Source organism: Erpetoichthys calabaricus, chromosome 1, assembly GCF_900747795.2.
Source record: "Erpetoichthys calabaricus chromosome 1, fErpCal1.3, whole genome shotgun sequence".
NCBI lineage: Eukaryota > Metazoa > Chordata > Cladistia > Polypteriformes > Polypteridae > Erpetoichthys > Erpetoichthys calabaricus.
This window is the reverse complement of record NC_041394.2, coordinates 63,740,610-63,752,590: the sequence shown is the minus strand read 5'-3', so window position 1 is coordinate 63,752,590 and position 11,981 is coordinate 63,740,610.

Sequence of the window (11,981 nt, the reverse complement as noted above, 5' to 3'; positions counted from 1 at the left end):
ATTCACAAACACAAGAAAAAAAATGTAGGAAAATTAGATTAATATAAATTATTGTTTATGATCTGAAGAAAGTGAGGCAAGAAAACCATGTCATTTAAATATCTCAAATATGTGATAAACTAGGGGGCTCTGCCCCCTGCTCACTTCGCACCCTCACTTTGCTCGCCAGCCCCCAGGTTTGTTTTTCCAGAAATACAATTTAAAGAGATTGTTTTTTTCACGGGAATTGTTAAATATGCATTATGTTTACTTTTACTTTAAAACTTCAGAAAAAACAATATTTGAAATTAACTTTTCTGATATAATTTTTTATGGTCTTCCACTGTTAAATTTTCGTCTGCTGCTATATCTTTCTTTACCTATGATTCATTAATTTCTTGTGGAAGTCCAGATTGCTGCATTGTTAAATCTTCTGCTTCTAACATTTCTTTGATGAACGAAAGAGCCGTTGTTCATTCAACTTTTCGGATAATGGTCCTTTGAACGCTTCCCATAATTGTAAAGCATCAACTTCACCCGTCATAATTAAGTACACAAAGAAGTGTCTTAATTTGTCAGGCATCATTACAGAAGCAGCATCAGACATCATTTCAAACATAGTCGTCTGATTTACATAACCCAGCTGCTCATGCCGCTTCTTGAAAAAGGTACCATACATAGTTCCATTATATCTTTGCCCGTTTTATCACTGAGGGAAATTTCTTAAGAGGGATGAAGTGAGTGACATTAAAATACCTATCAATAACAACTACAATTGTGGTATTGCCCTAAGAGATAATTCTGTTATAGAGTCTATTAAAATGTGTTTTCATTAACTAGCTGGAATTGGCAAATGTTGGAGTCACTTGACCAGACAACAATTAAGTGATTTTGCACTATTATACAAGACTTGACATATTTTTTCATGTCCATATTAATGATTGTCTACCAGAAATTTCCATCATATGCCTGGATGTCCCAAGGTAGAGTGATCATGACCCATGTCACTAACAGGGGGAGCCACTGAGCCCCTAAACCCAGAGACATAACTACACTGCACTGTTCAGGATTCAAACAGAGAATGTTTTTATTTTACAATATCTTCAAAGACCTCCAAATCCTTTTCCACAACAGTATAATACAATATGTTTTCTTGTCTCCTTCCACTCCTCCCACATATTCTCATCCACTCTCCCCCTGTTCTCCCAATTCTGACTCAGCTTCTCAAGAAACTCGGCTTCTTTACTTCCTGTTCCGCAGCATTGAGCACACTGAAACACTTCAAGGTCAAGTGCAACTCCCCCTAGCGGCACTGAAGGTCTCATACAGGGCTGTTCCATTGGACTGCAATTCCCAGCCTGTCCTGCAGGTAGGAGGACCACCAGTGGGATGCTGCTGTCATGTGCACTTGGGGGTTTGTGGAGACATACCTCTCAGAAGCAGCCACCTTCTGACCTTCCAAGTAGACCTCCCACCCCTGGAAGGAATCTGCCTCCATCTTGGCACACCAACATAGCACTCACACCCCAAAACAGCACATCTTTATGAACAGTGTTGAAAACATATGATAATCCATCAGGGTCTTCCCAGAATTTACTGCTACCAAAGATTTCTCTTCAGATATGATGCCATAGGATTCTTTTTCCTTTTGTGAAACATCATGTTGGCAATATAAGGCATTGGCTTTATTCAAACAGGTGAAAAGTAGGTCCTACATATCAAGTTACTGCCAACCAGCATAGCATTCGTAAACAATATTTGTCCTTTATTTCGTCTTGTACAATTTCTTGTATTAGGAATTTGTTAGTTTTTCACATACCCCTTGGGGTCAGAGCGCAGGGTCAGCCATTGTAGTGCGCCCCTGGAGCAATTACAGGTTAAGGGTCCTGCTCAAGGGCCCAGCAGAGTAGGATCTCTTTTGGCAGTAGTAACGGGGATTCGAACTGGCAACCTTCAGGATACCAGCACAGATCCTTAGCCTCAGAGCCACCACTCCGCCAAGAGACACACACAAAATGGGAGCGAACATCCAAAAATAGAATTTAAAATTGGAGTTTATACACAAGCCCCTCCTACTATGTAAATTAATAATACAACCGTTACAGCTTGCAGATCCTAATTATGCTGTTGGTCATGTTCATAGCAGATAGCATTATATACTGTCCTCTGTGAGAGGTAAAAGTATAAATTAGTGGTATGGTGGACATGAACCCTGATTGACAGAAAAAAAGCCCCCAGATAAAGAGGCATTCCAGGAGCTGTGTAATCTGTAGCAAATTCAGAATTTGTCTCACACTTTGGCTACCAGAAAAAAAACAGAACTCACAAGCTATGTCACTTTATTAAGGCAATAAGACAGAAAAGATTAAAGAGCTTTTGCTCTAAGAACTTTGATCAATAGTTTACTAGCTAGGGAATATACAAAATATTCCACTTTATAATGTTTTATATAAGCATCTACTACTGCTGACGATAAAGTAAAATTAAAGAAAGTATTATTTGTGCAATTGTTAAAGAGGTTTCATTTTATTTCTTGTGTATTTGTTTCAGATAAAAATGAACCAAACGGAACATCTCCATCAGGTAAGCTTTCCATCATCTTTTAAGCAAAAAGGTTATTATACACTGTTGGGAATTTGTTATGGTGCAATAAATATGCACAAACATAACTATAATAGCAATATTTCAGTTGTCTCTTATTACAATGCACTCACTGTACATTTTATCTACGTGCCTCTTTACAGTATGGTAATTGTATTACTATTGAGTACCTCAAGTGTAACTCAAGCAATAATGTGTCTGAAAATGAATAGAATATGTTACATGTGAACCAAATAACCCCCCTTTCATGCAGAATGTACCAGCTAATTGTTGAAACACTCCCGCTACGTACTGTACATTGCACAGTCAATAAAATGATTATAAAATATGATAAATGTGTCTACAGCATTAAAATTAAAAGTAAAGAGACCAGGGTTCATGTCTTGGGTCCTCCCTGTGAGGAGTTTGCATGTTCTCCCCATGTCTGCATAGGTTTCCTCCGGGTGCTTCGGTTTCCTCCAACAGTCCAAAGACTTGTGGGTAAGGTGGTCTGGCAATACTAAATTGGCCCTAGTGTGTGGTTAGGCTGTGTGTGTGTGTGTGTGTGTTTGCCTTGTGATGCACTGGCACCCTGTCCAGAATTTGTTCCTGCCTTGCACCCTATGCTAGCTGGGATAGGCTACAGCACAAACCCCTCTACCATGTTCAGGGCTAAGCAGGTTAGTAAATGACTGAATGACATGACAATTTTTAAAAGTTCTCTCATTACTAAACAATATTCATTAAATTACAAGATTATCTCGAATAAAATATATAGCAGTCATTTAGCACCTGAAGACACACCCTTAAAATTTGAATTATAAACTTCAACAAATTGGATTTTTTGAATGGAGAGATGGCAAAGTCTCTAAGCAAACAACAACCACTCCTGGAAGCTGATTATAGATATCTCAATGGATTTGGTGTACCTGTTTGTTTTGAGGTGTGTGCCTTTATAAAATTAAACAATGGTGTAGATTGGTGATGGTTAGAAAAAATGTGTGCATGAAAGATGTAGAACTTCCATATCTCACTGCGTCCTGTTTACTTGTCCAGAGAGTTACTCAGGAAAGCATCTGATATGTTTTACTAACGTTAGAGCTGCTGTCAGTGCACCTAAATGGACGACTATATAAGGCTCACTTTAACCCTCTGCTTTTGCAGTAGTGTGTCCATTATTTTTCATTAGCTAAAACATTGTTGTTTTCATTAATTTCTGCTTTCACAGGCAGCAATGATATCTTTATAATGGAGGTACTGTATATTGATGGATGGACATCCAGGCCAGATTGGTTGCTGGTGTCTTTTTCAGCCAGGTACCCATCAAAATGGAAGGGCAGATGCAGACTGCCTCCCTGGGCCATGTCTTCTCCCAATACATTGGGTGGCAGTATTTCCCTGGTACAGCTCCCAATTGTACACCCACAGGGCAGCATGGGAGCTGTAGTCCTGATGGGCAGCCCTGCTAGGGTACTTTGGTGCTGCTAGGGGGAGCTGCTGGAACATAACTACTTCTCATTAAGGAGGTTTTGTCTGACCCAAAAGTGCTATTCCTGTGTCCAACATAAAAGAAGCTGCTTCACCTCATCCAAGTGAGTGGTGAGTCGGAGTCAGGAGAGAACAAGAACATTAGACAACTGGAGAAGAGTCGAGTAGAGGAGGAAAGGAAAAGAAAAGAGAGACAAACTCTTTTGTAGATTCTAAAGATTTTGTGAAAAAAATGAATTGTCTTGCACCCAGGACAGCTGTCTGCCTATCTGGGGTTTGGAGGTCTGAGATGCGCCCTGAAGGCCACACTGCCTCTTTTAGTATATTTTTTAGTATTTTTTTTTTACCTTAAATTTTTAAGATACATTAAAGAAGAAAGATCTGGATTACTGTCCTGATTTTGCATGTAGAACAATGTTAGATTGCATTTACCTTTGCTTGGCACAGAAAGTCCTCAGTGATGAGTTTAGCACTGACGTATCTGAATGCTGAAACATGTGTCAACACCAGTAGCACCTTATTAAAGTTCTAATAAAAATTGCAACACCCTGGGTGTGCACCAGATTGACATGGTCTTGGACAAAACTCTCTGAATGCCTATCAGATGTCCTTGGTGTCACAGTCACTCCTAAACAATTAACAACTGTATTCAGTGTACTCCCAGATGGGCTTAAAGTAGAGAAAGTCAAACAAATTGTAATTGTCTTTACCTCACTACTTGCTCAACTGAAAGAATCCCAACCCACCTCCTTTAGGTTAGTGGGTAACTGATGTCCTATACAATCTGAAATTGGAAAAAATCAAATTCTCACTCAGAGGATCTGTTCAAAACATTTTAAAAATATGGCAGGATCTAATCAATAACATTTCAGAATAATCTTCCATATCGGGGAAAAGGGTACTCTTCATTCCTTGCTGCTTCAAAGATTTGCTTTGTTGGCCAGCTCTCCTCTCTTTCTTTCTTTTGGGTGGGGGTTGAGTTTTGGTTTTGTTAAGTTTGATTTGATTGTAGGGATTGTTATTTGTTTTCAATTAAAATTAATAAAAATAAAAGATACATTTAAAAAATTGCAAAACATTCATAATCTTTTTTTCTTTTTTTCTTAGAAGCAGAAGACCTCAATAAATCTTCTGGTAAATAAGATATCATTGCATTAAAAGTCATAGAGATATTTTCAATTTAGTCCTATAGCTCTTTGTAAAATTTTATTAAAGAACAGGGAGGTTGATACCTTTTTATGTCAACTAATAGCCACATTGTTTGGTTCTGTTTATACGTTGAAATGGTGCTTTGGAGTTGAAGTAAAAATTACACAGGTATGAAAAGGTTAAAGATTAAAATGAGGTCAAATGTAGTACTCATAAACATATTTTTCACAAATTTATCTTAACTCATATTTAATAAAACTATAAGCAAAGCTAGCAAAGTGGTGCCATAGCCCTGATTTTGCAATGTTTGCCTATCATTGCAGATGTGGAGCCTCAAAGGGAGAGTCCCCTTTCGGGTAAGTCAAATCATGTTGACCTTTACAGATCTCAAAATGGTAATCAAACATATTTTACTTGAGCTTTGGTGGTAGGAGACATGCAACCATCTAAGGTTTTGTTGAAAATTTAGTAGCTTGAGACCTACAAGCAGGCATGTTGATTTACAGTAAATACATGAGTGTTTGTAAGACCCACCATGAGGTACAATTTAAAGAAAGCTATGTAATAAGGATTTGTTTTTCTTACAAAGTGACATACTGCCACAATGGTTTTCATTCCAAAGTCTCAGGTCTGAATGTCAGTGTAGGCTCTTTCTCTGTGGAGTTCACATGATTTCCACATGCATGTGTTGATCTTCTCTGAGCGTAACTTATTTCTCTAACTTCACAGATACGCGTGAAGTAGAATAAGTGGCAAGTCTAAATTGGCCTTGTATAAATGTATGAATGTGTGTGGATGCATGTGCCCTGCTCCAGACAGGTGTGTTTTTCTGCCTTGCATTTAATGTTGTTACATTAGGCTTTGCCTCCAAACCTGAATTTAATTTAGTAGGTACAATGATGTATAGTTGGATAGATTTTGTTTACAGTTTCTAATTGCTGTACATGCTGACCCGAAAATGTAAAATATAAAAAATCTGTACCTGGGCTCCTTCATAACAGTTCATTCTTTAGAGGCATGGCCTCAATAAAGTGTCTACAGTGTGGTTCAGAAATGCTAGCCCATGTATGATCAAATGTGTCCCATAATGTTTTAAATGAGCTTCTAGTGGCCTCCATTTTAAACAGCTTATTTAATTTCAATTGAAATTTCAGTTCCAATATTAGTGAAGCTACTGTCATGCTCTTATTTTAGCACTTTCCTAAATTTGTGGTTTAACAAATGGCTGTGTTAGAATGGCCAATTTCATATTGATGTCCTTAACCCGTGGAATGAGGCTTTTAATCTAATATGATTTTGTGTCATTAAAATGCTTCTCAACCCATGTTAAAGGAATACTCCACCCAAAAATGTTACTTACCTAATGTAGTCAGCAGTGGTGGTAGGGAAAAAAAATAATGCTGTTTTTGTGGAGAAAGGACATAACAAAGTCCCTGATAGAATGGGAACCAATGGTGACCAATGCTGGGTAACAGAAAACACTATCAAAAATGTCCATAAAAAAATCTTCTTATTCATGTTGCATAATACACACAACAAGTCATCAAGTTATATGCCTTCAACGTGCAAAACACATGTACTTTTTGTTAAGATACTGTTGATTAAATAACTCTGGAAAACGACAGAAGTCCACAAACAGGAACCCTCTTCACACAGGGTTGCACATTTAAAGACTCTCTTTTTCCTCTCATTCATTGGTCAAGAATCCTACAAGTAGTACAGGGTGAGGCAGAAAGGACGGACGTCTTTGAAATGGCTTGAACTTACCACTAGGTGGAGTGACAGATGTGCGGTAGGTGGCGTTAGGTTTGCGAAGTTTTGGCATTTTTTTTATTTTGTTTTTAGTTGAAGCTATAGAACACTGCGTTTTTGCGTACGACTGTTTTGTCAAGAACAACCAATCTATTACCGCAGTTCAGCATGAGTTTCATTGCCATTTCAAAATCCACAGAAATAAAGCTGTTCTCGCTCATAACACTATACTATGCTAGGTTAAAACACTTCATACACGAGGTACACTAATGAACAAAAGACCACCGGGGGCTACATGAACAGCACGTACCCCTGAAAATGTGGAAAGCGTACGACTAGCCCTGCTGCGCAGTCCAAGTTGATATGCTTGGAAGCATTCTTCTGAATTTGACCATCAGTGATAACGGACACCACATGGGAGATGTTGTTTTCCACACTTGATTTTGTCAAATGCTATTTCAATATGAACTCAAATATTTCAAGACATTTCTTTGTAAGAAAAAATTAACAATTTTGTGATTTTGTAAAAAACGTCCGTCCTTTCTGCCTCACCCTGTATATTCAGGCACAAGCAACATTAATTCTAAATACAGGATGGGTGATACTGGCATAAAAACACACACTTCAGAAAACCTTTTATAGATTCAAGTAGATGTACATAAGCCATTGATAAGGACAGTAAGGTGCATGGCAATAGGATATTAGGTTATATATCAGGATGTGTGGAGTACAAGTCAAAGGAGATAATGCTTAGGTTTAGGTTTAGGTTTAGGTTTCTTTATTTAGTCATGTTTACACAGGAAAACATGAAATTTGCCTTCTCAGTTGCATCTAATAACAGGTAACAGACAGAATGAAATAAAACAGACAAATAGAAATAAGAAAGGTTAAGGTAAGGCAGTTAGATAAAACATATTTATACCAAAAAAAAAAAAAAGGTAACAGGATATATATCAAAACCTTAAACATTATCTCCGATAATTCTTATTGAAAAGTCGTATGGCACTAGGAAGAAAGGAGTTTCTGGAGCGATTTGTGTGGGTTTTCAAAGCAACTATCCTTCCTGATTTACTGAAGTTTAGTTCTACATGTAATGGATGTCTGTCATCAGTTGAGATGATTTCCAGTTTCTTTAGCATTGCCCTCTGACACACACTAGTCAAATCATCTACATCAGCCCCAATAACTTTAGCTGCATACTTCGTAATCTGCTGGAGCGTTTTTGAGTTTTGGTTTGTCAGACTATTAAACCAGGCAATGAAACTGAAAGTGATCACGGACTGGATCATACTACGATAGAAGGACAACATGAGGTCCTTGTCTACTTTGAATAGTTTGAGTTTATGGAGGAGAAATAAGCGCTGGTTGCATTTAGAAAATAATTTTTTTGTATTTGTATTCCAGTTAAGATTGTTATCTAGGTAAGTTCCTAAGTATTTATATTCATTCACTATTTCTATCTCCTCTCCCAGAACTACAATAGGTGAACATACAGATTTCTGTCTCTTAAAATCAAATATCAATTCTTTGGTCTTTTTTACATTCAGAGTGAGAGAGTTTTTATTGCACCAGTTTACCATACAGTCCACTTGATTTAGATAGTGGCTTTCATCCTCCCCAGATATGCATCCTATGATCATGGTGTCATCCGCATACTTAATAATGGAGCAGTGGTCATTGTTCTGTCTCAGGTCACTTGTGTACAGAGTAAACAGTAATGGTGATAAGACACACCCCTGTGGACTTCCTGTGTTTGAATGAATGGCTATTGAAAAAGTGTCCTGAACTTTAACTGTCTGTGAACGATTTAAAAGAAAGTTCTGAATCCATTGTGTGATAAATGGGTTTACATTTAAGTTATATAATGCTATAGTGAGGCCTCACTTGGAGTGCTGCATGCAATTTTGTATAAATTAACAAAAAGTGTGATGGCAAGCAAGACTTTAGGGACCTAAAAACCTCAACTTGATGCTTATTTGGACAATCCAGTTGAATAGGATGAAAAAGTCTGATAGGCTGAATAACCTGTTTTTGTTAAAAGTTTTGAAATGTTCTAAAAACCTTTTAATATAAATTAAGAGACATAATGCTCTGGCTCCATAACACACTAGTCAGTTGACATCTACAGTACTATTTATGGTTCTGGTCAGTAACATCCAAAAAAAAGACATGACAGCAGACGAAAATGTTCAGAGAAGTCATGGAGTTGTAAAATCACCTTAGAGCTCCCTCTGGTGGTGTTAGAAGTCTTTGCTTTTTTGAAGGGCCGTGGCTTCAGTGTCACCTGCACTTCATAACAGAACACAGAGTACTACCTGTGCCAGGAGCTGCTCTTTGATCAAGAGGTTCTACTGGCTTTGTATGAATGACTTCATACTTATTTTTAGAACTTTTGAAGTTGATACGTACTGGGAAGTATCTGTAAACTTGAGTTTCTTGCACTGTGATGGTTCATTCTTTTTCATATTAACTCTTTATTGAAGTACAGAATCAGAATATCTTTATTGTCATTGTAACAAATACAATGAAATTAGGTGCAGTCCCTGCGGTGTCAAAATATAAATAAAATATAATTAAATAAAGGATGAGAAGAAATAAGGTAGAACACAAACATTCAACATAAGACCTTAATTGCACATAATAATAATAATAATAATTCATTACATTTATATAGCGCTTTTCTCAGTACTCAAAGCGCTATCCACACAGGGAGGAACCGGGAAGCGAACCCACAATCTTCCACAGTCTCCTTACTGCAAAGCAGCAGCACTACCACATGAACACTATTACACAAGATGTCATCTATTGCACTGCTGCATTGGAGGTGATTAAGTGGCATTCAGTGCCCTAATAGCAACAGGGTAAAAACTGTAATTCAGTCTATTAGTCTTTGTTTTGATGCTCCTATATCTTTTGCCTGATGGCAACAGTTGGAACATGTCATGAGCGGGGTGTGAGGAGTCTTTTAAGATATTTTTTGCCTTCCTGAGGCAGCGAGAGCTATGCAGTTCATCCAGAGAGGGTAAAGAACAGCCGATGATCTGCTGGGCAGTCTTTACGATCCGCTGAAGTGTTTTCCTCTGTGCTGTTCTGCAGCTGGAAAACCACACGCAGAGGCAGTAGCACGGGATACTCTAGATAGAGCAGCGATAGAAGGACACCAGCAGTTTTCGGGGAATGTTATTTTTCCTGAGGACTCTTAGGAAATAAAGTCTCTGCTGAGCCTTCTTCGCCAGCTCAGCTGTGTTCACACCCCAGGACAGGTCTTCCGTGATGTGGACTCCCAGGAAGCTGAAGTCTGACACCCTCTCCATACAGTCCCCTCCGATGTAGAGTGGTTTGATGTCTGTTTTCTTTTTCCTGAAGTCCACAACGAGCTCCTTGGTCTTTCTTGTGTTGAGGAGCAGGTTGTTGTCAGTGCACCATGCTGTCAGCTGCTCCACTTCGTCCCTGTAGGCGGATTCATCCTCCCCAGAGATGAGCCCCACCACAGTGGTGTCATCTGCATATATGACGATGGTGTTGCTGTGGTGGGCGGGGGCAGAATCATGTGTGTGCTGCGTGAAGAGCAGGGGGCTCAGCACACACCCCTGAGGAGAGCCAGTGCTGATGCTGATGGCCGAGGAGATGTGAGGGCCCACCCTAACCCTTTGTGTGCGGTCTGTCAGGAAGTCTTTAATCCATATACAGGTGGAATACGGGAGTCACAGGGCTAGCAGCTTGCCCACCAATCTGTGAGGGATGATAGTGTTAAAAGCAGAGCTAAAATCAATAAAGAGGAGACGTGCGTATCTGCCCTGGTGCTCCAGATGGGACAGGGTGTTTATCTACTCAGCCCACTGTCCCATGCCACACCACTTACTCTTCTAACCTCCTAAGGACTACTGTATTTTTTGGTTTCTACAACAGGAACATTTATTTTTTTTGTCCATTATAAAGATCACATACTTGCCAAAAATCTTAACAAAATACCAAAAAAGCAAAACCCTTGATATAAATTATTTACAATATAATTAATATATTGTGCTATTTGTGCTGAATAAATAATCAAAACCATCAGAATAAAGCCCTCCAAAATAGGGTAGCGCAATTTAACTGGGATGGCTATCAAGTGGAGTATATCACATGTTATTTTAAGACTGTCAGTAAAAATTCGAGTGCGTCAGTGAAATGTCAGAGTTCAAGAAGTGATGTGAGTGATGGGTACAATTGAAAGTTGGTAATCCTCCCAATAAACCCAAGCTTCTTACCTTTGTAAATTTTCACAAAATACTGGTAAAGCTTCAAACTTCAGTGTGCGCCTATGATCAGGTTACATGTGATTTTTGTAATCCTACTGTTTTTTATGTCATGTTTAATTCTCTCAGATAAAAATGGAGATGACCACACTACTCCATCAGGTAAGATTTTGATTTACCATCATTTGGGGAGGACAATGGGGGAGAACTTGTATAATAATCTATAATCTTATAATATGACATCTAAGTTTAACTGTTATCATTTACAATGATGTTTGTCAAATACTGTAAAAAATACATACTGTAAACTAAAGAATACTTGGCATACCAATCTCTATTTAAACTCCATCTTCTGCCAGCTCTTAACAAGTTAATACAATTCACAAGCTCTTATAAATTATGAAGATAGGAGTAGTTTCCTTATCAGGAAAATTTTTTAAATGTTTTTGTTTATACCCCTAACAGTAGGACCAAATTTGTGTCAGTCTGAGATTTAGAGCCATTTAGGACCATTTTCCTACTCTGAGATGCTTAATAAATACGGACAAAACCTGGACAAGTGTACCAGTTCACATACATCCACACACACTTGCACAGGGTCAATAAATGGTTCACTGGCATGCTAAACTTTAAGATTTGAAAGTAAAGCCCAAGTACCTGGAGAAAACCAGCACAGTAGTTACTATTCAGAATTTATAAGTTTTAGTGCACCACTAATTTTTCTGTTTTCTGTTGTTTACTCTCTTGGTGTTGTCTTAAAATGTTTGCTCTTAAAAGATAAGAATAGGAGTTTAT